At 46.1% G+C, this 25467-nt stretch overlaps 1 protein-coding gene and 1 long non-coding RNA gene across 6 annotated transcripts in view; one reads left to right on the forward strand and one right to left on the reverse strand.

Moving 5' to 3' along the window:
- Positions 1 to 25467, forward strand: part of TNR (tenascin R) — a 487368-nt gene that overhangs the window by 147322 nt on the left and 314579 nt on the right. The window lies entirely within an intron of this gene.
- Positions 13315 to 20628, reverse strand: LOC147356327 (uncharacterized). 5 transcript variants are annotated; one of them, XR_015142717.1, is made up of 3 exons: positions 17892 to 18828; positions 15960 to 16160; positions 13315 to 14195 (listed from the first exon to the last, which is right to left on the reverse strand). It is a non-coding gene; the product is annotated as an uncharacterized LOC147356327 (long non-coding RNA). The 5 variants fall into 5 exon arrangements; XR_015142719.1 differs by lacking the exon at positions 17892 to 18828 and having other exon boundaries at positions 13315 to 13494; positions 13961 to 14195; positions 15960 to 16502; XR_015142718.1 differs by lacking the exons at positions 15960 to 16160; positions 17892 to 18828 and adding an exon at positions 20161 to 20628.

The raw sequence follows: 25467 nt of genomic DNA on the forward strand, positions 1-25467 counted from the left end.
AGTGATGTTCTAGGCACAGTGTTGGGCTCAGCCTGATCCTGCAGGGAAGCTCTGGTGTGTGCAGACATCTCAGAGTCTGTTCAGACTTGAGTCAATGTTGCTGGAGCTTCCACCCTCCAACATAAACCAGGCATTGTCTAAGGGCCAGAGGGATATGCGGTGATGAAAGTGAACTCCGGGGTAGCTCCAGTGGTCCAAGGGCCATCCTCAGAAGAGGACTGAGCACTGAGAAGTGAAGGCTCGCAGCGGAGCCCAGGCAAAAAGCATCTATACTGCCGCTATGAACAAGGGTCTGCAACATGCCTCTAAATCAAGTTCAGAAATTCTGCCAGCTTGTCGCCATTCCCAGGGCACCTAGGAGGCCCCTCAGTTTGCAGAAGAGAAAACTGAGGCATAGATAAGTTAAAGTACTTGCCCAAAGAATTTCAATTTGGGGGCTTCTAAATTCAAGTCCAGGTTTCTTTCAAGTGCATCTCACCACCTGGCTTCCTTGTGATGATCACAGCCCTTTGAGCTTGAAGGAACATGTGCCAACATAGTAGATCAGATTTTTCATTTTATATACACCATTCTCTGCCTAGCCTCTGCCTTCTTCTAAGCTCAACATCCATCCTTGCAGGCCCCTGCTGGCCCACGGAGCCCTGCTTGGCAGCCCAGTAGAAAACAGACTATTCCCTTGACAGAGGACCCAGCAGTCCTCTGGAAGACTTATCTGCATAGTTAAGGAAACCTTGATGCCTGAAGAAGGCACTCAGAAGATGACAGGTCTGAATAGTCTGACAAATTTTTATTGCCCCCAAATCTCCAGTCCTGTAAGTCATGAAATAAATCTCTGCCTGCATCAAATAAATTATTGTCTGTTTAAAAACGAAAGACTGGAGGAAGCAAAGAACTCACAATCTGCTTCTGCCTCTTCTTCCCCTCAGCTCAATATCAGAGCTCTGGGTAACTCTTCCCAACACCAGATCTTTCCTGCCAGCCCTCCTGATAGACATCTGGACCAGACAGTGGAGAGCAGTCAAGGGGTTAAGTCTACTTTTGAAAAATGGTGAAGATAGCCAGGCAGGGAGGAAAGAACTGCTGAAAGATGAGAAAGCTGTCATGCTTGCTGGTTGGGCACATGAAGTGACCAGCAATTCCTTAGAGCATGAAAGATTTATCAGCAAAATGAAAAGAAATAGTCAGTTGGCCCGATAATCTTAGAAGAAGGAAAGAGAGAAAAATAATGCAAGTGACTAAAGGGACAGGGAAGGAAATTTTAAGAATAAAATAGGGATGTTTTCTTTGATCTCCCATGACACCATCTGTGCTTCCTTCATCCTTGTATTAAGCAGACTGAATTATCATTGCCCACTTGCTTGTCTGTCTCCCTGGCCTCAGTGCCATCTTCCTGATGATAAGGACTCTGTCTTTTTTGTTCACCCTTGATGTATGCCAGGCCCAGCAAAATGTCTAGTACATAATATGTTCTTTCTATATTTCTTGAATGACTAAGAACTAAATGAAGGATCTGGTGTTTTTTGAAGGGTCACTATTGACCTAAGCACAGTTCTAGACACTTGACCTCCTTGACTCATCTAAATCTTTCAGCCCTGAGATAGATATTATCATAGGCATTTTGCAGATAAGAATGTGGAAATTCAGAGAGGTTAAATAACTTTCCTGAGGCCAGACAGCTAATAAATGGAAGAAGTGGGATTCAGGGCGAGGACTTTGTGACTCTGAAGTTGACGATGTTTGTTGGATTTACTATTTATGTCCAGACAGTTCTTTAGGATGTGAGGTCTGGCTGTTCCATCTGAGAATGAGCGGTTATCCTCCTCCCTGTTCGGCCCTCTGTTTTGTCATTCTCCCCTTCGCCTACACTTCCTCCTTTTGGTACACCAGAGAAAGAAAAGAGGCGAAATCCAAGCCAACCCATTAATTACACCTTGTCAGGCTCTTCCCTCTGGATGTTTCATTTGAGTATGTTTCTTCTCCCCTCTAGCTGCACACTCCTTTGGGGGGGAAGAAGCCACGTCTCGTAGGTCTCTGGCTGCTCCTCCTCTAGGCACTTGTAGGTATGATGTGGGTTAAAGGTGGCCACGTCCACCTGGTTGGTGTCACAGAAGAAGGTGACAAAATGAGGGTGACAGGGACTTAGGGGAGCAGGGTTGTGGTACATAAACAGGAAGTGCCTGGGAACTGCCTTTGAAAGCCCCACTGAAAGCAGAATCCATCTATCAGGGTGCACAAAGCAGACTAGTTCTCAAAGGGCGGACAGGACTTAAAGGGAGAGGAGAGAAGAGGATGCATAAATACAGGTTCTCAAAAAAATTGGAGCCCAGTGGAGTCAGCCAGTCTGTCTCTAACACCCTGTCCCCTCCAGGCAGCCAGATAGCATCGGGCATGAAAGCGTGGTTTTTTGTTGTTGTTGTTACTTCCCTGCCTTCCGCCTGTGATCCTGAGTGACCTTTTCCAGCCTGAGACTTCCTGACTGTAATAGGGGTGCCAGGCTCCAACCCAGAGCTCCTGGGAACCCTCTGTCAGGACTCTGTTGTAACTGTGACCTCACAGGGCAACTCACGAGGGAAGAGAACTCCTGTGAAGATCAAGAAGTGCTGGATTAAGTTTATGACTAGAGAACCACTCCTGAACACTGGCTGGCTTGAAGGGCAATCCATCTCAGCCGGGCTGCGGGTGTGGAGCATGATTAATGCAGCTGGTTAGTGGTCTGGCCCTCCCCGGTCCACCTCCTCCTCTGGATGTTGTTTGAAGAATTCATTAGGAGAAGGCAGCAGGGAAGGTGGAAGGGGAGTTGCACCATTCTAATCTCCTCTCCCCTGCCCAGTTTGGCTTCTGCAACCAAGACAGTCAAGGTTGATAAGGGTTCCCTAGGTCCTCAAGGTGGGAGCAAGAGATGATCAGTGCTCTGTGTATCATCCTCCAAACCACACAGCAAGGTTTGGAATATGCTCCTTTAATCTGTTTACATAAGAATAAAAGGGGGCTTGGTCCTCTGTGCTGACCCTGCTGGAATCTTCTCTGGCTGTCTGTCCCCTGAAGGAATCTATAGTCTAGACGCAGACACCAGAATAGATAACTTGAGTTATGAGTGCTTGGGGGCTTCTCAGGTCGTGCTAGTGACAAGAACCTGCTTGCAGGAGATGCAAGCGACGTGGGTTCCATCCCTGGGTTGGAAAGATCCCCTGGAGGAAGGCATGGCAACCCACTCCAGTATTCTTGCCTGGAGAACACCATGGACAGAGAAGCCTGGTGGGCCACAGTCCATGGAATCACACAGAGTTGGGCACAACTGAAGTGACTTGGCACACATGCATGTACAGTGCGTGAGTGTGGGGCACGGAATGCAGTGGGAGGCCAGATGAGCAGCTCATACCAAAGGTGAAGAGGTAGACGCTGGGTTGGTTAGAGGGTTCCCCATACCTTGGCACTCACGGATGCTGAGTCCAGAGTGGTCCACACAGACTTCCCAGCCATTTTAACCCCTGTCATGCGGGCTACGTCCGCAAATGGCTGTCACTTAATCATTAGACTCACTCTTCATCACCCCTGTGATTTTTAGTCTGAATTCTTCCAAGCATCATTTTTCGAATTCTGTAAAGATCTAATACTTTTTGCCCCTCCTGGTGTCAATGTAATCATGGCTCCAGGGTCTGCTGAGAAGCAGTAGGAGTGACCAACCCTCTCTCACATTGGATAAGCTCTTTGTTAATGATTAGGGCATCTTTTAAAGTTTTTATAAATTCTTGCTGACCCCTTGGGAGTGGGAGTGACTGGGCTTGAAGTGAACTCATTTCATTGATTTCTCAGGCCAGCTAACTTGACACCAAGCACCGAGGCAGGAGCCCAGTTATCTCGATGCTTTATGTACAGGAAGCAAGGAAGGCTAGAAAAAGATCTCTGTCACTGGAGCAAGAAGATTTATCCTTTAGTGCTAGGTCTCTAGCGTAGAGCCGGTGGATCTTGGGTAAATCACTTTTGTTACCTACTGCACTAAAACAGACAGACAACACACATTTAGTGACACCTACTTCTATTACTGCACTATTTCTTGTTCCCTCGGAGCCAGGGCACATAATTTTTGCCATTTCTTTATTTCATTATTTATGTATATATTTATTTCTCCTGCAATTCCAGGAAGGATTTGAGAAAGCTTACTAGAGAAAAAAAGAAGAAAAAGGAAGAAGAGGTTGAATAAAAATACATGACAGGGAAAATTAGTACTCTGAAATACGTGTCATAGGTTCCATGTATAAGAAAAAGGCTGTATGTTGATCTCAGAGCTTGCTGTGGTCAAATGAAGTCATAGAACCTGAAAAGGGAAAGCATCCCAACTGGTCTGTAAAAACCGCTTAGCAATTTCTCCTGCTTCCGAGAACTAGCAGATCTCTTTCTTCAATCCTAATAAAAGAACACTGGGAGACATAGTAGCTGACATCCTCAACATCTTCATAAAAGTGAAGACACCGGTAATTTCTTCAGGCTGTTACTTGTGTTATTCCTCAGTGTTAAAGAATGACTTAGGGTCAGCAGGGAATTCAGTAAAAGATACCCTGTAAGTCAGGAATCAAAACAGCTTGCTAAGGACTTCCCTGGCAGTCCAGTGGTTAAGACTTTGCCTTCCCATGCAGGGGGCATGTGTTAGATCCCTGGTCAGGGAGCTAAGGTGCCACATGCCTTATGGCCAAAAAAAAAAAGAAAAAAGAAATATAAAATAAATAAATAAAAACAGAAGCAGTATTGTAACATATTCAATGAAGAGTTTAAAACATGGTCCACGTCAAAGAAAAAAATCTTTATAAAACAGTTTGGTACAGTATGCATCACACTGCTTTAGGCGTAACCTGTTGATAAATTTAAGATTATTTAGACTAGTTTTTCTCACAGTGTAACCCTGTGGCATCAGTATATCACCTGAGAACTTATTAGACACACAAATTTTTGAGGTTCTTCCAGAATCAGAAACTGAATCAGAAACTCTAAGGCTGGGGCCAGGGAATCTAGGTTTTAACAAACCTTTATGCAATTTGAGGACCAGTGACACAGAACAAGGAGTGGACTGCATGACCTTCTCACAATTGTAGGAACACTTTTTCTTTTTTTTTTGCCTCTGATCCATTGATTAGTGTTGGGCAGCAAGTAGTTTGAGGATACACATTTTTGGCAAGAGCCCAAAGAGCACATATTTATGTTATCAATTAAAACTAGATTCATGGACTTCCCTGGTGGCACAGTGGGTAAGAATCCACTTCCAATGCAGGGACACAGGTTCGATTCCTGGTCCCAGAAGTTCCCACATGCCATGGAGCGTGGAGCCTGTGTGCCACAACTGAGCCCAAGCTCTAGAGCCTGCGAGACACAGCTACTGAATACCATGTGCCCTAGAGCCCATGCTGTGCAACAAGAGAAGCCACCGCAATGAGATGCCAGAGAGCTCAACAAAGGGTAGCCCCCGCTTACCACAAATGGAGAAAGTCCGCACAGCGATGAAGACTCTGCCGGCCGAATATAAATAAATAATAAATTCATTTACAAATAAAAGCAGATCCATAAACTTTCAAAAGCACTCAAAGGGAAATCTGGTTGACTTCCTCCCTCTTTTCCATGCTGAGTCTCCCCAGAGGTCCTCTGACCTCCCTGCTCTGTACAGAGAGGTGTCAGAAGAAGCCAGTGGCGGGGGCAGTGGGATGATGGAGGTGGGGTGGATGTTGCCTTCAAAGATGCCCTTGCGATGCTGTGTGCATTTCTTTCTGGCTTCTTTTAAATTGTTTTTATCTGTGTCGCATGCCTATTTCTTCTTTCTTCCCCACTGTCCCTCCCAGCTCTAAATTTCTACAATTAGTCCATTAGATAAGAGTAGAATAAAAAAGAGCCCTAAAGCTGAAAGGGATTATAGAGATAATGTAATACAACCTCCTCATGTTGCAGATCAGAAGCGAGTCGTGAGCACGAACAATTTCCCGGTGTGCATTGCTTTGCTCAATACCTGGCACATAACACATTCTTGGTGACTCTTAGTTGACTCTACTAAGTCATGTTTCATAATTTTCACATGCCTTGTAGCATTTTCTCCCCACTAACACTTGTTAAGTATTATCATACCCATTTTGGGATGAAGAATCTAAAGTTTGAGCAGTTGGATGCTTATTAAAATTTCATGGCTTGTAATATTACACATCCAGGCTGGAATCCAGGACACTTCACTTCTGACATTTTAGTCTTTTCCTTCCACCATGTGCCATCTCCCCATAGGGCCCAGAATGGTGCTGGGGCACCAATGGTGCCCTCTCCTCTGTAAAGGTATCTAGACATGTATCAAACCAAATGGCTCACTTCTATGTAATACAGGCCATGGCCAATGCCGGTTAACTCCAGGAGACAAAGGCAAGGCCAAGGGCTGGCTTTTTCAGGACTCAAGATAGCTTCCCCACACCTGTGCCCCTGAGTCGGGGCTGGTGGTGTGACCTCACCAAAACTCCACCTGCGGCAGACCTAATTCAGGGAGAGGTGGTTGTTACCAGACTTCTCTGAAAGGTGTAGCTACTGGACTATCCAAATCAGCTGGACACAAATGAAGATAAAGGATAAAAAGGCATTTTCACATTTTTATGTTTCTACATTTGTGGCCATATTTCTGCACACATACAAATATGGGTAAATATGAAGGGACTGCATGTCATTTCTCATCAAGGCAAAGTGACGTGATCTCCTCAGCAAAATAAATCTAACCAAATGCTACATTAGGTAGAAGAAATAGGAAGGCAATATGTCAGACTGAAGAAGTACAAGAAACTGTGTCATCCAAGACCATAAACACAGACTCAGAGGTTTCCTTAGCCTAAGTTTTTAATTCACTACCTGCACCTGAGTGAAATGGTTTTCTTTGAGGAGGCGGAGGTAGGGTTCAGGTTAGCATTTCCCATGACCTTCCCAAAGGTCACAAGGCTGCTGATAGCCCACAGGGTACCTTGGTGAAAAATAAGAAAAGGCCGTCCTTTGTTCAGTCAGACTTAGCCCTAACTTGGGAGTGTGGCTTGGAGAATGGTGCATGGAATGAACTTCAATTCTTACTCACTGGTCAGCTGGCCACTCTCTTGCTCAGGGCACAACCAAGGCAACTATACAGGGCCGCCCTGTCTTTATGAGCAAGTCCTGTGTGTACTACAGCTGTGGGGCCATCCAATCCAATGAGGTTAGCATTTGGGGTACAGCTCACATGGGGCGTTAACAGCAACTTTGCTTTCTGCTAAACCAAACCACCTTTAAATCGAATAGATATTGGTAGCCAAGAGTGATGTATGATAGCGTGTTTGCTGAATTATCAACTTCCTCCAACTCCCTTGTTTTAAGATGTGTTCAGTCATTCAGTCATGCCCAACTCTTTGCATTCCCATGGACTGTAGCCCACCAGGGTTCTTTGTACGTGGGGTTTTTCCAGGCAAGAATATTGTAGTGGGTTGCCATTTCCTTCTCCATTGTAAGACATCTTATTAGACAAATCCAGAGTGATATTAATAACATTAATGATACTACCAAAGCTAGCTAACATATATTTAATGCTTACCAAATGCCAGGCATTAGTCTAAATACCGCACGTATTAACTCATGTAATCCTCATAACACCTCTATAAGGTAGTTATTATTATCAGCCTTTAGTAGTAAAGCTGGGATTCCTACCCAACTCCAGCTCCAGAGTCTGTGCTATTAAGCCCTGAGATGCTTGTGTAAAATGCTAGAGACGTAAAGGAGGCCAGGGTAGGCAGGTATGCAGCCAAACCAAAGTCCTACTCTCTCAACTGGCTAACCCTCACCCTCCTGGAGAAGCATCCTAATCACCCAGCCTGGGCTTCACAGGTGGCGCTAGTGGTAAAGAACCCATCTGTCAATGCAAGAGATAAAAGAGACAAGAGTTCGATCCCTGGGTCAGGAGATTTCTTGGAGAAATGCATGGCAACCCACTCCAGGATTCTTGCCTGGAGAATCCCATGGACAGAGGAGCCTGGCAGGCTACGGTTGACAGGGTTGCAAAGAATTGGATACAACTTAAGCGACTTAGCACACACTCAGGCTGGGTCAACCTCTCCAGGCTAAAGGGGTGCTTCTTTCACAAGTACCATCTTCTCACCATAAATCCAGATCTCCCTTGCTATCTGGGAAGAGCATTTCCTGGTTTCAAGTAAGATGGAAAACAGTTGTGAGACCCACACAGGATGGCAGAGAACCTGCCAACAGGGACTTTGAGGAAGCCTGGGTTGTCTGCAGACCCCTCCTCAATCTCCCCACCAGGGTCCCATCCTGGTTCCCGTGAAGAGCCAGACACAGGCCTCTAGACATGGCCATCGTCACCCGCACTTGCCCCTACCAGCACACAGGTGGCGAGGTCCGGTTACCACTAAAGCACAACACTGGGCCAGCCAGGCGTGGGCTGAGACCCCTATTAATCCATCTCTTAGCCGCTCAGCCTCACAGATGAATTACAGGCCCCCAAGTTTTCACATTTCTCCATAATGCTCTAATGGCCTGCTTCTGTTGCCATGGCAATACTGACACAGCTCCACGGAGCCCTCTAAGGACCTGAGGTGAAAGCAAAAGGGACATGTTTGCCTCGGCGGGTCTGGCCATGTAGGCATTGCTGTGATGGGCTGGTCTAAGGCTGTGCAAATCCCCGGGGCTCCAGCTGGCCAAATTGAGCCTCTTCCTGTTGTCTGATGCACCTGCTACCGGGCTGTAGTGCATGGCCTGGGGAGCGGCTGCTCCCCCACTTCCTGCTCCATGATCCCCAGGCCCTCTCTCATCTCCAGGGGAAGAGAGGGTTCCCTCCAGGTCAAGGAAAGGGTCCTAGGGTGGAATCTGGAGGCTGGTCCTGTCTCCCTACTTCCTAATGTGTCACCTTAGGGAAGGCCTTTGTGTGTGTGTTCAGTCGCGTCAGTCATGTCTGACTCTTTGCCACCCCATGGACGGTAGCCTGTCAGGCTCTTCTGTCCATGGGATTCTCCAGGCAAGAATACTAGAGTGGGTAGCCATTCCCTTCTCCAGGGAATCTTCTCGACCTAGGGACTGAACCTGTGTCTCCTGCGTCTCCTACTTTGCAGGTAGATTCTTTACCCACTGAGCCACCTGGGAAATCCAGGGAAGGCATTTAGGTCCTCTAGAGCTGGGTGTGTAGAGAGCATTGGGTCTGAAGAAGCGTCTCCTTTCTGCCCAACAGCACTTCCTGTGCTGCGTGTCTGCCTTCCTGGAACTTCCAGTTCATTAATACATTCCAGAAAATGTGAAGTTTTGAGGACCTTGGGATTTTACAGAGTGACAGTGATTCACACACACCACTGAGCAGTTGGTTTCCTGGATTAATGTAGTCTTATTAGGGCCTTGACTGCTTGAATATCTTCCTTAGGGTGAATGATACACTGTATTGAAATCCAATGTCATATGGGTCATATGAAACCCATATCTGTCTTTGTACAACTGACCTAGTAACAAAATGCAGTCTATGCCTCTTTTAAAATGTATCTTTATTCATTTAACCTATATTATTAGACTCTCATGATTCTTTAAAATTTCAGTTCTAACAGCCACCATGCCCCGTTTCCAGCATATATTTTATTATGCTCATGCCCAAGGCTTTGAAGACAAAGAAAACATGCTTCCTAAAAGCCATAACTGTATTTCATTAGCATGAATGCATGCAGTGCTTAATATAACCTTTGTTTGTGTCCCATGAAAAATAGCAGCTTAATTCCGCTGAATTGATTTGTTCTTATTTTTTCAATGATATAACTGATGATGTGATCTTGACCAAGTAATTTAACCTGTTTGGCTTTTGGTTTTGATAGATGTTCTACCTGTTTGCAGAGCAGGAATAAAGATACAGATGTAGAAAATATACTTGTGGACACAGGGAGAAGGGGCGAGCGGGATGAATTGCGAGTATCATTGACATATTGTAAACTAGCTAGTGGAAAACTGCTGTAAAGCATAGGGAGCTCAGCTCAGTGCTCTGTGGTGACCTAGATGGGTGGGACAGAGGCAGGGGGTAGGCCCAAGAGGGAGGGGATATATGTATACATATAGCTGATTCACTTTGTTGTACAGCAGAAACTAACACAGCATTTTAAAGCAACTATACTGCAATATACAGAATAGTTTAAAATAATAATTAAATTGAACTGTAGTAAGGCATTGAACTTCATTAATACATTAAATGAGATTCAATGTATTGGTTGTATTGGTTTCTGTTGTACAACAATATGAATCAGCTAAGTCATGTCAGACTCTTTGCAACTCCGTGAACTATAGCCCACCAGGTTCCTCTGTCCAGATGGATAAATGTGAGATCCAGAAGAGATGACCAAAGATTATCGGTTCCTTGAGAATTCCTTGAGAAGATGAGTATGAAGACACTGGTGAGCCCAATGTCCTGTTTGGTTTTAACTAAATCTTCTTTCTCTTCTCTAGTGAGGACACGTAGAATGGAAATGAGGATTCTGAGTCTAGAAGAATAATGCTACTGCAGAAGAGTCAGTAGTTTGCATTCTTATTAAATTTTTCCTCCCATCCACTGCCATCTGCTGTCCTTTAGGTCCAGGCCAGTTGCTCTGGAGGTCCATGTATCATTGCTAATTCATGGGACTGGTCCAGTTAACTACCCTCCTTCCCGGGTAGCACTAGTGGTAAAGAACCCACCTGCCAGTGCAGGAGACATTAAAGACGTGGGTTCAATCCCTGGGTTGGGAAGATCCCCTGGAGAAGGACATGGCAACCCCTCTCCAGTATTCTTTCCTGGAGAATTCCAAGGACAGAGGAGCCTGGCAGACTACAGTCCATGGGGTTACAAAGAGTCGGACATGACTGAAGCTACTTAGCACTATAGCACTTCCTGGCTTACCAGGTGGCTCAGCATCTGCCTGCAGTGCAGAGAACTGGGTTTGATCCTTGGTTTGGGAAGATCCCCTGGAGAAGGAAACGGCAACTCACTCCAGTATTCTTGCCTGGGAAATCCCATGGACAGAGGAACCTGGAGGGCTACAGTTCATGGGGTTGCAAAGGGTTGGGCATGATGTAGCTCATTCATATTGTTGTACAGCAAAAACCAATACAACACTGTAAAGCAATTATCCTCTAATTAAAAACAAATTTAAAAAATAAAATAAAATCACCACCAGGTATAGATATTCTACTAGTGGTGGCGCTAGTGGTAAAGAACCTGCCTGCCAATGCAGGAGACATAAGAGACTCAAGTTTGATCCCCGGGTCAGGAAGATCCACTGGAGGGCATAGCAACCCACTCCAGTATTCTTGCCTGAAGAATCCCATGGACAGAGGAGCCTGGTGGGCCACAGTCCATGGGGTCACGAAGTCAGACACAACTGAAGAGACTTAGCACACACGCTCCTTTGAAAATGGGCCCCAGTGTCTCAAAAGTAAAGGACAATCTCTGAAGATTCAGCTCTTGGGTACAATTTGAACTTGAGCACAACCAAGTGCAGCTGGATGTCTTGAGACTAACGTGGCATTCATGCATTCAGAAATACTCGCTGAATGCCTCCTCTGTCCACTGTGTCCCCAGTTTCCAGATGGGAGGACCCAGACATGGTTTCCCTGTGTGTGAGGCTCTGGAAGCCATGCAAGGACACGTGGGGAATGGAGTCCCTCCTGACGGCCCCCAGGAAACAGTGTTCCTCACATGAGGCCCCATCAGCATTCTGCAGACCAGGGCTTTATTTCCAGCCTGGTGGGGACTGGACCTGGGGTTATGGGAGGAGGCTCATCTCACCGCTTCCCCCACCTCCTACCCACCACCGAGGGAACCTTGTACCTCAGGAATAATCTCTCTTGTCATTACCTGCCTCACAGGGAGGTTGAGAGGATTTAATGAGATAATGTTTATAAAGCTTTTTGAGCTCCTCAGAAGAATGAATGGTGCTATATAAATGCAAAACGTCATTATTACAGTGATCACAGAAGCATTCACTCTAGTTAAAGGCAAGGGGGGAGGAACTGATTCCCTTATAATCTCCTATTTTCTGCCAACTGATAACACTGCTGAAATATGTGTCCCTTTTCCAACTGAAATTCTCTACCTTTATAATCTGCTCAAAGGTGAAATGTTTGGGGAAAATTTTAGAAATTTCTCTTTAGTCTCTTTGAGAAGGAAGAACATTAAATAAGCACACTTCGCCTGCTTACAAAAGAGCTGTTTTGACCAAAATCATTCAAAAAGGCTGAGCTTTATGACTTCAAATTTAGCTGGTCCTTAGTCCCCACTGAGATAAATGGAGCAGTGTTAAATCTGAAAGGGGAAAAATTGGTTTGGCAAGGTTCTAATGTTTGAAGCTGCCATTCAAGGGTTGCTGAACAGAGGCTGATTTTTCCATATAACGAAATTGTTTCTTTCTAGAGAAATTATTCCAGTGATTTTCCCACACTGGAAAATGAGGCTTGTTATTTTGACAATAATTCATTCTTCCAATTTAGAAAGACCATTGATTTTCACAAGACTCTTAAAGTACTTTTTCTTACGTAGAAGCAGTCCCTGAGTAGCAGAGAGACCACTGTAGGTAAATACGATGTAGGTGCACACTGTAGGTATCTCGAACTGAAACGATTCTGAGGGCCAGGCAGAAAGGGAGGGAAGTAGGTCAGGAATCATGACAACCCATTGTGGCCTCTGGAGAGGAGGAGAAACTTTTTCCTTCTACACACTGATGCCGAATCTTAACCTCTGTGTGCTGGTGCTGAATGGAATTTCAGAGACAGAGTTTTGGGTGGAAGTGTTCGAATAGATGTATTGCTTTGGTGGGTTTCCCAGGTGGCACTAGTGGTAAAGAACCTGCCTATCAATGCAGGAGACATAAGAGATGGGTTTGATCCCTGGGTTGGGAAGATCCCCTGGAGGAGGAAATGGCACCCACTCTGGTATCTTTACCTAGAGAATCCCCATGGACAGAGGAACTTAGTGTGTTACTTCCATGGGGTCACAGAGTCTGAAGCGGCTTAGCATGCACACAGATTGCTTTGCCAGACAAAGGGGGACACAGCAGCTTTTTGCCTCTGAAAACCTGTGTCCCAACCTGAGAGGATTTAATGAGGAGTTTAATAGCAATTAAACTGTTTAATAGGAGGTTCCTCCGTATGGCTCAGACGGTAAAGTGTCTGTGCCTACAATGTGGGAGACCCAGGTTCTATCCCTGGGTCAGGAAGATCCTCTGTAGAAGGATATGGCAACCCACTCCAGTATTCTTGCCTGGAAAATCCGATGGACAGAGGAGCGTGGTAGGCAACATTCCATGGGGTCACAAAGAGTCCGACATGACTGAGCAACTTCACTTCACTTTAATAGCAACAGTTCAAGGGTGGGGTTGCTGAGAGGATTAGGTTGAGTGGAGAACCTGCACTCCTTTAATCTGGTCTCAGGTAATCTGATGAGTTTCTGTGGTTCCTTTATTCTGGCCCCAAGTGATCTTCTGGAAGAACTTCTCTGGTTCCTTTAATCTGGAATGAAGAATGCTGACATTTTCCATTTGTTGGGGAGTGTATGTTCCTCGGTTCTTTGTCTTGTCACAACAAAGATTTGGAGTGACGGACATTAAAGCCCTCAGCGCGTCACAGCTCTCGGGTCTTGGACAAACCATGCTACAGCTCTTAAGCAAATCAGTGTTACAGCTCTATTTTATTTAGAAGATAGCAGGGGAGGGAGGGAGGGAAGGAGGGAGAGAGAGAGAGACAGGGAGAGAGAGAGAGAAAAGAGCACGCATGCAGAAGAGAGTCCCCAAGAAAGCGCTTTGGCTCCTCCTTTTATATGTTTTTTCCTCCACCTGGGACTGCCCTATGTAAATTGGGCTTAGCCAGGAGTGCTGTTTGTTCTGTTTGTTCTGCCTGAAGTCTTCACTCTGGTCCTCGGACCTTCCTTGTCTTTTAGCCACCGCCATTTTGGACTCCTTTTCCCTATTCTACCTACCTAACGTTCCCCCCTCAAGAGATGGGAGGCCCAATTCTTTGGGAATAGGGGCATCGTGGTCTTTCTGGCTACTTCCTGCTGAACTGGGGTGGCAAGGGGTATTGGGCCTCCCCCTCTTGCTAGTCTCAATCCTCAGAGTCCTTATAGCAGTGTCCAAGGGTGTGTGATATTTTCCGTGGTCAGCTGTAGTTTTATATCTTTGTTGAACTGGCACTGCATGTTGTAGCTGGTTGACCTGGGCAGAGACAAAACAGGTTAGACAATTGACAGTACATGGAATAATCATAAGCATCATCAATATAGCATAACGAGGACTAGTAGGGACATTGGTCAATTTTAAATTCACATCGCCAGGATAGCTCAAGTCCCTCCTTGTTCAGGGATCAGAAGATCTATCTCCTGTCTGTTTTGGAGTACAGTCTCTGTCAAGCTGTGTTGGCTCCTTAGAGTTATCCTGAGAAATCTTATCCCCAGAAACCAGATTTTGGGCGTGTTCATTAGAATGACACTCATTGGTAGTTCTGAATAGGTATCTGAGATTTCCCAGGGGCTCACAGGTGTATTGAGTGTCCTCTTTTGTTTTCATCCATGGCTTGACTCGTGAGTAGTGAATCCAGGAGTCATGTCCTGATATCTTGACTGCTGTGGGGGTAGAAAGTATTACAGGGTAGGGGCCCTTCCATGTGGGCTGGAGTTGAGCCTTTGGGGACCCATCTTTCCAGACTAATTAGGACTTGAGTCCCTGGAGAGTGGTGACTCTTTAGAATCTTTTGGGTCCTGGTTCGTACCCCACAAGCGTATATCCTGTTGGAATTGCCCAATGGCCATGGTATAAGACTGGAGGGTCTGAATCTCTGGATCTAGGAAGAGGTCATTGACATAAACAAAAGGTCTCCCATATAACATCTCATAAGGACTAAGACCAACCTGTTCCTTAGGGGAATGCGGGTGTGGAGGAGAGCTATTGGTAAAGCCTCCTTCCATACCAGGGAGGTCTCCTGGGTTATCTTTTTTATCACTGATTTTAAGAATTGATTGGCTCTTTCTACTTTTCCTGAAGATTGAGGCCTCCAGGCACAATGGAGATAATAAGTAATGCCCAATGATCTCGAGACTCTTTGGGTGACCTTAGAAGTAAATGATGTCCCATTGTCACTTTGTAATGACCTGGGCAGCCTCAGCCTTCTTGGTCTGGGTGGGAAAGCCTTCAATCCATCCTGTGAATGTATCTATCATAACTAATAGGTATTTATACCCTTGAGAAACTGGCATCTGGGTGAAGTCCATCTGCCAGTCCTCTCCTGGGTAGGCCCCATGTCATTGGATGGGCTGGGCCAGCTGGGGTCTTCGAGCTCCTTGAGGTTGTTTAATTGGCAAGTGGGACAAGAGGAGACCACCTGTCTTATAGTTGTTTGGAGGCCTGTTCCTCTGAAGGACCTTTCTAGTAATCTTTGGAGGGCCTTTTCTCCTAAATGAGTAGTGGCATGTAAGGAGTTCACCAACTTCCATTGGAGGTTTCCAGGCAGAAAAAGGAGTCCCTCCTTTTGGAACCACCCCATATGATCTTCTTGAAAGCCCTGGCTCTTAGCTTTAAGAGTCTCACCTTCAGTATATGAAGGAGTTTCTGGCAAATTAGTCTGTGGAACTAAGGTGGCAGGCCCTATTAGGTCATGGTTCTGTAATGCTGCTCTCCTAGCTGCCTGATCAGCTGCTTGGTTCCCTCGTGCCACTTCCGTGTTCCCTTTTTGGTGTCCTTTACAGTGGGAGACTGAAACCTCAGTGGGCAGGTGGACTGCCTCCAAGAGTCGAAGAATCTGATCACCATATTTGATTGGGGACCCTCAGGTGGTCAAGTGGTCCCTTTCTTTCCAAACAGCCGCATGTGCATGTAGCACCAGAAAGGCATACTTAGAGTCAGTGTAAATGGCTATTCTTTTTCCTTTTCCCAGCTCTAAAGCTCGAGTCAGGGCTACGAGCTCAGCTAATTGGGCTGAAGTACCTGGTGGCAGAGGCTTAGCCTCTATGGTCTCAAAATTGGAGACTACTGCATACCCGGCTCTTCTTTTTCCATCCAAGACAAAGCTGCTCCCATCAGTGTACCAGATTTCCTCAGGATTGGTCAGAGGATCTTCTGACAATCCTTCTTGGGGTTTTGTCCAGTGGTCCAAGTTTCTAGACAAGAGTGAAAGGGGAGACAGCCCTCGGGGGTAGGGAGGAGGGTGGCTGGGTTAAGAACCTCACAAGGAGATATAGTGAGGCCTGGATTTTCCATCAGCATTACTTGATATCTGAGGATTCTTTGATCAGACATCCATAAATGGCCTCTCCCATTTGAGTTGTTTTACTTGGTGGCTGGTAAAAATAGTTAGTTTGCCCCCAAAGGAGAATTTTAAAGCACCTTCTATCATGATTGCAATAGCTACAAGATTTCGAAGGCAGGGGGGCCAACCTCAGGAAGTTGGATCAAGCCTCTTGGATAAGTAAGCTATAGGCTGGGGCTCAGATCCCAACCTTTGAGTTAACACTCCCAAGGCTATTCCCTCTCTTTCATGGACATAAAGTTGGAATGCTTTTTCTGGGTCTGGCAACCTCAAGGCAGGTGCCTGAGTTAAGGCCTGTTTTAGTGTAGCCTCTGCCTCCTTTTAAGGAGTTCCCCACATCAGTGGGATTTAATCATCTTGTCCCTTTAAGCTTTCGTATAAGGGCTGGGCAATTAGACCATAGTTGGGTATCCAGATTCTACAATAACCAGTTAGCCCCAGGAAAGCTCGCAATTGTTCTCGTGTCGTGGGGGAGGGCAACTGGAGAATTCCTTGTACCCGATCAGAGGACAGCCTCCTGGACCCATGTGTAATCTGAACTCCCAGGTAAGTGACCTTTGTCTTGACCATCTGTGCCTTAGCATGGGAGACTTTGTATCCCCTTTCTGCCAAGAAGTTTAGAACCTGAATTGCATGTTGTTGGGCACTTTTCTCATCTGGAGAGCAGATTAGTAGGTCATCTACGTATTGTAATATTTTCCCATTAGGTCCCAGATCCAGATCTAGGAGATCCCGGCTAAGGGCCTATCCAAACATGTGGGGGCTATCTCTGAAGCCCTGAGGTAATACTGTCCAAGTCATCTGTTGGTGTTTTTCTCCTGGGGTCTCCCACTCAAAGGCAAAAAGGTATTGGGATTCTTTAGCCAGTGGTATGCAAAAAAATGCATCTTTGAGATCCAAGACTGTAAACCATTTGGCACTGGGTGGGATTTCTCCCAAGATTACATAGGGATTGGGTACTGTGGGATGGAGGGGGACTACAGCTTCATTTATGATCCGGAGATCTTGAACCATTCGCCAGGTTCCATCTTTTTTCTTTACTGAGAGGATTGGGGTGTTACATGGCGAACTGGTAGGGACCAATAGCCCACAAGCAAGGAATTTATTTATTAAAGGCTGTAGTCCCTCCTGAGCCTCTCTTTTGAGAGGATATTGTTTCTGGTTAGGAAACCGAGTGGGATCTCAGAGGACAATGATGACTGGTTCAGCTTGGTAGGCTCGTCCAGGAATCCCCTGGTCCCACACCTGGGGGTTAATTTTGTCTTCCCATAGTTTTTGGTCCCTCTCTATTGAAGGTGTAATGGGTTCTTCAGTAGTAACCAGGAGCTGTAGAGCTCTAGGGGCTGAAAAACTTCCCATCACAAGGGTGGTCCCCAGTTTAGTGAGTATATCTCTTCCCAGTAAGGGGGTAGGACACTCAGGGACCACCAGAAACTGGTGGGAAAATATTTGTCCATCCCAGCAACAAAGAAGTGCTCGGGTGAATCTTTTAGTAGTTGCTTTTCCTGTAGCACCCAAAATGGTACAGGTTTGGGAGGAGAAGGCTCTGGAGTAGGAGATCAAGACAGAGTAGGTAGCCCCTGTGTCAACCAAGAAATTCTCGGACCTACCTGCCACATCCAGTTGCACCCTTGGCTCCAGCCCCGTGATGGTTATCTGTGACAGGTGGGCTGGCTAGAGTGGGCTGCTTCAGTCCTCTTGAACCATCGTGAGGGTAGGCTTGGCACTTGACCTTGAGGCTCTTGGGTCCCGAGGGCAGAGTGACGCCCAATGTCCCAGTTGATGGCATTTGTTCTAGGACAATGTTCTAGGACATTTGTCATGGTTTGGACACTCTTTGGCCCAATGCCCCGCCTGTCTACAGATCAGGCATCTGTCTTGTGCCTTGTCCCTCAAGGACTCGGGGTTTGCCATAGGGCTTCTCTGGAGGGCAGCCAGCATCTGGGCATGCCTTGTCTCTTTCTTTCTCTCCTTCTCCTGGGTCTTGGCCTCCTTCTCCTGTTCTCTGTTATAAAAGGTATTGGTGGCTGTCTGGACCATCTCATCTAAAGAGGCAGCAGGGTCCTGCTGTTGTAGCTGCTGTAACTTAATTCTGATATCTGATGCACATTGGGACAGGAATTTGTCCTTTAAAATCACCCATCCCTCGTAAGAGTCTAAGTCCAGGTTGGTAAACTTTTGGAGTGCCTCTTTTAGCCTTTCCAGAAAGGCAATGGGGTTCTCATTGGGCTCCTGAGTTATTGCTGAGACTGGGCACAGTCCCACAAGTAATAGGCTTCTTTATGTGTCCATGGGTGGACTTCCTTAGGGGTGAGTCTTTCTGAAGCTTATCCTACCCAGAACTGTTGCAACCTGAGAACCAGGCGTCCCCGGGTCAGGGTGCAGATCCCCAGGCAGGCTGAGGCGTGACAGCCTCCTAGAGATTGAATCCCCAGGCAGGTCGAGGCGTGACGGCCTCCTGAGGATTGGGTCCCTGGGCAGGTCGAAGCGTGACGACCTTCTGGGACCCCTGGGACTAAAGGATCCCCGAACAGGTTGAGGCGTGACAACCTTTTTAAGACCGATCCCTAGGCAGGTCAAGGTGTGATGACCTCCTGGGACCCCCCGGACTGGAGTTTGGGCATCCCCAAGATCTCCAGTGTGATCAGTACTGGGTAGAATTAAGAGATTTGACGGGAATAGATATGATGTAAGTTTATCCTACCCAGAACTATTGCAACCTGAGAGCCAGGCGTCCCCGGGTCAGAGTGCAGATCCCGAGGCAGGCTGAGGCGTGACAGCCTCATAGAGATCAAATCCCCGGGCAGGTCTAGGCGTGACGGCCTCCTGAGGATTGGGTCCCTGGGCAGGTTGAGGCGTGACAACCTTTCGAAGACTAATCCCTAGGCAGGTCAAGGCGTGATGACCTCCTGGGACCCCCCGGACTGGAGTTTGGGCATCCCCAAGATCTCCAGTGTGATCAGTATTGGGTAGGATTAGGGGGTTGGATATTATAGAGTATTTCCCTCCCAAGGCCAGCTATTTTCTGGTTGGCTCTCCAGAAGATTGTAGAGGCAGTCTTGTGGATCTGGATGGGGCTCAAGAAAAGAGCATGAAACAGGAGGGAAGGGGGCAGAGCACAACCTTTGAAAGAATGACATAGCACAAGCTAAAATGTAAACCAATTAAAATCAATTGGGTCCAAGATTGACAAGTCAAATTCAAGTAAACCTTAATCCCCAGTCTATAAGCCAACAGACACACCCAGAGGTGGCAAGACAGCTCCAAGGCACAAGGTCAGAAGAGGGAGGAGTGGGTGGTTCCCCAATGGCTGGGATGTTCCTCTCACTCATTAGCATATGAATTCCATCCCCTCACAAAACCTAGCCAGGCCTAATTTCATGGCTGCAGCCCTTGCCCTCGGCAATGGTTCACACCCTGAAGGGTGGCTTCTCTCTGGATCCTAACAAATCTACCTCTTATCGCTTTGTCTCTCAATGAATTTTTGCAATGAGACATCAGAGCCTGAGTTTCATTAGTTTTGGCTGGGCTTGAGTCCCAGGAAAGGGCTGAAGGACAGGAGAAAAAAGCAGTGGGAAAAACATGCCAAGGAATCCCCTTCATAGCCCACTGGAAGATTTGCTAAATATCTGACCGGTGCTCACAGTTTCATTGGTCTGATCTTTGGCACAGAGAAGAGAAAGGACAGAAGAACCTCCACCGGCTTGTGTAACAGCTACTAGGGCTCAGCAGATAGTGCCTTTGGGACATACTGAGGAGCAGCCTCTCCAGAGTCCCTCAGTTGTGCCCCTGCCGCCCGCCTGTTTGCGGGAGGTTCGAGGAAACAAGAAACGAGAGATTGTAAAGGTCCCTCCAGCCATAGGAGTGAGGACCTCTTACCTTAACCGGAGGTCTTCTGGAATCTGAGACTGGGCCGCGTGAGCTTTCTTCTGAGTTCATTTTTCGCTGTCCCAGTTTCCAGCATGATGGGCCTTCCCTTGCCCTGGGTTTCTTTGCCTTCCGCTTCTAGCGCAGGAGCTTCCCTGAGTGCTCCTGCTGTGCTTGGCCTCTTCCACGCAGAGGTTGTTTCAGCCAGGTTATATCCGAGTCACGGCACCATAGATGTCACACGAGGGTTATGTTTCCCAGTTCTTTGTCTCATCACAACAAAGATTTGGAGCAACGGACATTAAAGTCCTTGGCGCATCACAGCTCTCGGGTCTTGGACAAACCGTGCTACAGCTCTTAGGCAAATCAGTGTTACAGCTCTATTTTATTTAGAAGATAGCAGGAGAGAGAGTGTGTGTGAGAGAGAGAGAAAAGAGCGCACACACCCGGGAGAGAGAGTCCGTGAGAAAGCACTTTGGCCCCTCCTTTTATATGTTTTTTCCTCCACCTGGGCCTGCGCTGTGCAAATTGGGCTTAGCCAGGAGTGCTGTTTGTTCTGCCTGAAGTCTTCACTCTGGTCCTCGGACCTTCCTTGTCTTTTAGCCACCGCCATTTTGGACTCCTTTTCCCTATTCTACCTAACAGTTCTACAAAGAGCTCACAGATATTTGTGCCCTTTGAGGCAGAACCAAGGCCATGCCCCAAGGCTGCACTATCCTTTCCTGACTGTCTCTCCTTTGCCTCTGCATCCGCTCCTTCCCCTGATTAGCAAGGGTTGGAATCAGCTCTTTGAAACTCAGGGGAGGTCATGGAGGTTGAAGTCTGTTCCCCTCAAACTAGAAACAGAGGACAAGGAAAGGCTTTTGTTGCCAGGAGGCCCACAGGATCCTATTTCAGGGTGGGGGCACTGCTTGGTTTTACCTCCTAGGTTCTTGGCTGGGGCCTGTAAATTAGACTCACAAAAGACAGATTAACAAGACAAAAGTCTATTAATAGTGCATATATAGGTGGCTCAGAGGTTAAAGCGGCTGCCTCTAATGCGGGAGACCTGGGTTCAATCCCTGGGTTGGGAAGATCCCCTGGAGAAGGAAATGGCAACCCACTCCAGTATTCTTGCCTGGAGAATCCCATGGATGGAGGAGCCTGGTGGGCTACAGTCCACGGGGTCACAAAGCGTCGGACACGACTGAGCGACTTCACTTTCACTTTATGGGAGGACTCACTGATGAAAGGACTTCCCTGGTGGCTCAGATGGTAAAGAATCTACCTCCAATTTGGGAGACCTAGGTTCACAGAGTCGGACATGACTGAAGCGACTTAGCAGCAGCAGCAGGTTCCATCTCTAGGTGGGGAAGATCCCCTGGAGAAGGAAATGGCAACCCCCTCCAGTATTCTTGCCTAAAGAATTCCATGGACAGAGGAGCCTGGTGGGCTACAATCCATGGAATCACAGTCAGACACAACGATGCTACCAACACTTTCACTTTCACTGATGAGAAACTCAAAAAAGTGGCTAAAACTTCAGGTTTATATAGCATCTGAAAGAAGAACAATAATTTTTTAGAGAAATGACAACACCACAAAAAAAAGGAACAAAAAAGATTTAGGTTTTTCAGGGCAGCAAACTGTGGGAAGCTAAACGTATGGAGGAAACTTACGGAAGATAGGGCTTCCCAGGTGGTGCCTTTGGTATAGAATCTGCCTGCCAATGCAGGAGATGCAACAGACGCAGGTTTGATCCCTAGGTCGGGATGATCCCCTGGAGTAGGAAATGGTGTCTCCCCAGGTGTCTCCTCACTCTAGTATTCTTGCCTGGAAAATCCCATGGGCACAACTGAGCACATTAGGAGAAAACGTTGAGAGGAGGAAATGGAAGATAAGGTTTGGTTAGTAAGCTGTTTTCGTAGACTCCTTCTTGGTGCCACCTAGTCTGATGATGACATCTAGTCTCTAGCGATAAGGTTGCTCCCTCCTTCCTGGTGTGGGAAGTGAGGAAGATGGAGACACCTTTACAAGGGGGACTTCTGTTCTGCCTTCAGGCTGGTGGGGGAAGGCAGTGAGCGCCTCCTGTGTCTGCTTTTTCTTAAGCACGTTCAGCTCAGAACAGTCCTTATGTCAGAGTGGCATATTTTGGTGCAGTACACTCTGAACCCCTTCACCTCCATGTTGGGGAGTGGTAGGAAGTAGAGAGGGGTCACCAGGAACTGGAGAATCTGCCAGAGCAATCTGTCAGTCTTCAGCTCCAGCTACCACTTGTGCGGCACAAAAACATAATTCTTCCAGTTTTTCAAGGGAAGCCAAAAATCAATAATTCTATATACCATCTCCCAATTTTAAATGTTATTCACAAATTCTTTTTTTTAACACTGTGTAGCCAAACCAGATATCTGGCCCATGGGATATTATTTTCAACCTTATATTTAAACTAATGTGAATTTTCTGATGCAACTATAGTGGAGGAAAATATGTTTTCTTTCTCTATGAGACCAATAGAGTCTTCCAATAGCAGAAGACTCGTAGAATCCTGACAGCTTCTCCTTCTCCATCTTGGTGCTCCCTGTCCTCCATCACATTTTGTTTAATTTCTTTCTCTGTGCCTCGGTCTCCTCATTTATAAAATCAGCATAATAATCCCATGTGCATCATAGGGATGCTGTGAGTAATAAATGAGAGAATGTATATGAAATGTTAGCTCACTGGCATTCAACCACCATTATCATTGGTTCATTTTGTAACTAGCTAGACTATGACCTGGGAATCAAGTACACTGCCCTTCCTTCCTTAACAAATGCTGTCACCATTGCCTAATTCACCTCAGTCCAATTCAACCCAATAATATTTCATGCCTACCGTGGACTTAAAAAATATGGCACAGGTTTTTGAAAGCCAGCACTCTTGGGTGTTGGAAAATGGGAAATAATAACAAAGTCAACTGAATTCATGCAAAATATTTCAATTTTACCCTTACAGTCAGCTTCTAAAAGAAACCTGGGAAGTTCAGCTTCTCCAGCCATCTATTTCTTTCCAGAATATAATCTTTGATGCTAAACTCCTACGGAGTGGGAAGCATGAGATAGAGGAGAAATTTCTGAAATGAGGTTAAATCTGGATTTCAGTTTAGGTATACGCTTGGGAATGTGAAAGATTCCTTCTGTATTTGCTTTCACATCTCATTTATAAAATGAACAAGTTAGCCTGAACAAACTCAGCTTTATTTTTCTGAGTCTTCATTTTCTCTTTCTATCTTCTTCCACCTAACAGGTTTTGTATCAATACTAGGTAATCCAAATATCTATTGTTGATAATAGTTCTTATCCTGAGAGAGTTTGTATCTCACTTAGAAAGATAATATTATATACCTGAATCAGATAACAATGAAATTAAAAGACACTTACTCCTTGGAAGAAAAGCTATGACCAACCTAGGCAGCATATTAAAAAGCAGAGACATTACTTTGCCAACAAAGGTCCATCTAGTCAAACCTATGGTTCTTCCAGTAATTATGTATGGATATGAGAGTTGGACCATAAAGAAAGCTGAGTGCCAAAGAATTGATGCTTTTGAACTGTGGTGTTGGAGAAGACTCTTGAGAGTCCCTTGGACTGCAAGCAGATCAAACCAGTCAATCCTAAAGGAAATCAGTCCTGAATATTCATTGGAAGGACTGATACTGAAACTGAATCTCCAATACTTTGGCCACCTGACGCAAAGAACTGACTCACTGGAAAAGACCATGATGCTGGGAAAGATTGAAGGCAGGAGGATGAGATGGTTGGATGACATCACCAACTCGATGGACATGAGTTTGAGCATGCTCCTGGAGTTGGTGATGGACAGGGAAGCCTGGTGTGTTGCAGTCCATGGGATCACAGAGAGTCAGACATGACTGAGCAACTGAACTGAATTGAACTGAAACAGATAACAGTACATGATAGTATGATTAAATAAGAATATGTGGAACAAAGAAATGCTTTAGGAGAAAAGGAATCATAAATTAGACCAGTAATAAAGGAATAATAAGGGAAAGACTGAAGAATGGGTGGGTTTCTGATGATCAAGAGAGAAGGGGGGAAGAGAGAGGGAATTCCAAGAGGAAATAATAGCAAGAGCAAAGGCTAAAAGGTGAAAAGAGTATTTCTAAATGTCCAGGAAGCCTCTGGACATTTTTGATTTTGGACATCTGATTTTTCTCTACAGATCGATATTTAAAATCAGAGGAATGACACAAAAAATCAAAGAGGCATACTTTCTACAAGCCCCGGAATAATATTTCGTATCACCACCAGGAAGACTCTAGAAAATTACATTATTTAATTGACACACTCAGCTTTTCCCTGTCCCTTTAGAAAGTGAGACATGGGGCTCGAGAACTCTGGGAAGATTAAAAAAATTCACATCAGACTTCCCTGGTGGTGCAGTGGATGAGATGCAGGGACACTGGTTTGATCCCGGGTCCAGGAAGATCTTACATGCTGCGGAGCAACTAAGCCTGCCACAACTACTGAGCCCGTGCACTAGTGTCTGTGAGCTTCAACTACTGAAGCCAGAATGCACGCCTAGAGCCTGTGCTCCCCAAGAAGAGAGGGCGCCCCAGTGAGAAGCCCTCACACTGCAAGGAAGTATAAGCCCCATTCACCACAACTAGAGAAAGTCTGTGCAAAAGCAATGAAGACCCAGGGTAGCAAAAAATAAATAATACATATAAATTTAAAAGTTCATATCCAGAAACAGGAACCTCCTAACAGATGCTGAGGCAACACGGATGGGAGCTATGTGAACAAACATATACCTCTTTTATGCTGGGCCCTCCCCCAAATCTACCATGTGACTTACTGAGTAAATAATTACTACAGAAATAAAGTTTAATAAAAGAAATTCAGCACCACTGCCAGCCCCAAGTTCTGGAGTCATCCGTATGCTGTCTGTACTTCATCTTTCTGGGAGGACTCTTGGTGCTGGGTAGAGGGCGGGGGGTGGGGGGGCACTCAGAGACATTTCTCTAGCACAGAGGAAACGAAGGATTGTGAGCCCTACTTGCCATGCAGAAGATGTCCACACACATGTCCTCTGTGCAGACAGAGGAAGAGGAGATGGAGTCCAAGGAAGTCCCTGGGCTTCCCATGGACCGGACCCATGAAACAGGCTCTTTGAAAATGTAATTTTATTGATTTCCATTCAGCCAGTAAAGGAAGCTTGTGATGATAAGGGAATTGAGAACAGATCAAACAACGCTAGTTCCTAAAACTTGTAGCTTTTGAAACTTGAGCTGACAGAGGCGCAGAATTTCTTCCACTAGTCTCCATTTCCATGGCAGTTACT

Source organism: Bos grunniens, chromosome 16 (assembly GCF_055505025.1).
Source record: "Bos grunniens cultivar Pamir isolate PY7600 chromosome 16, Bosgru_T2T1.0, whole genome shotgun sequence".
NCBI lineage: Eukaryota > Metazoa > Chordata > Mammalia > Artiodactyla > Bovidae > Bos > Bos grunniens.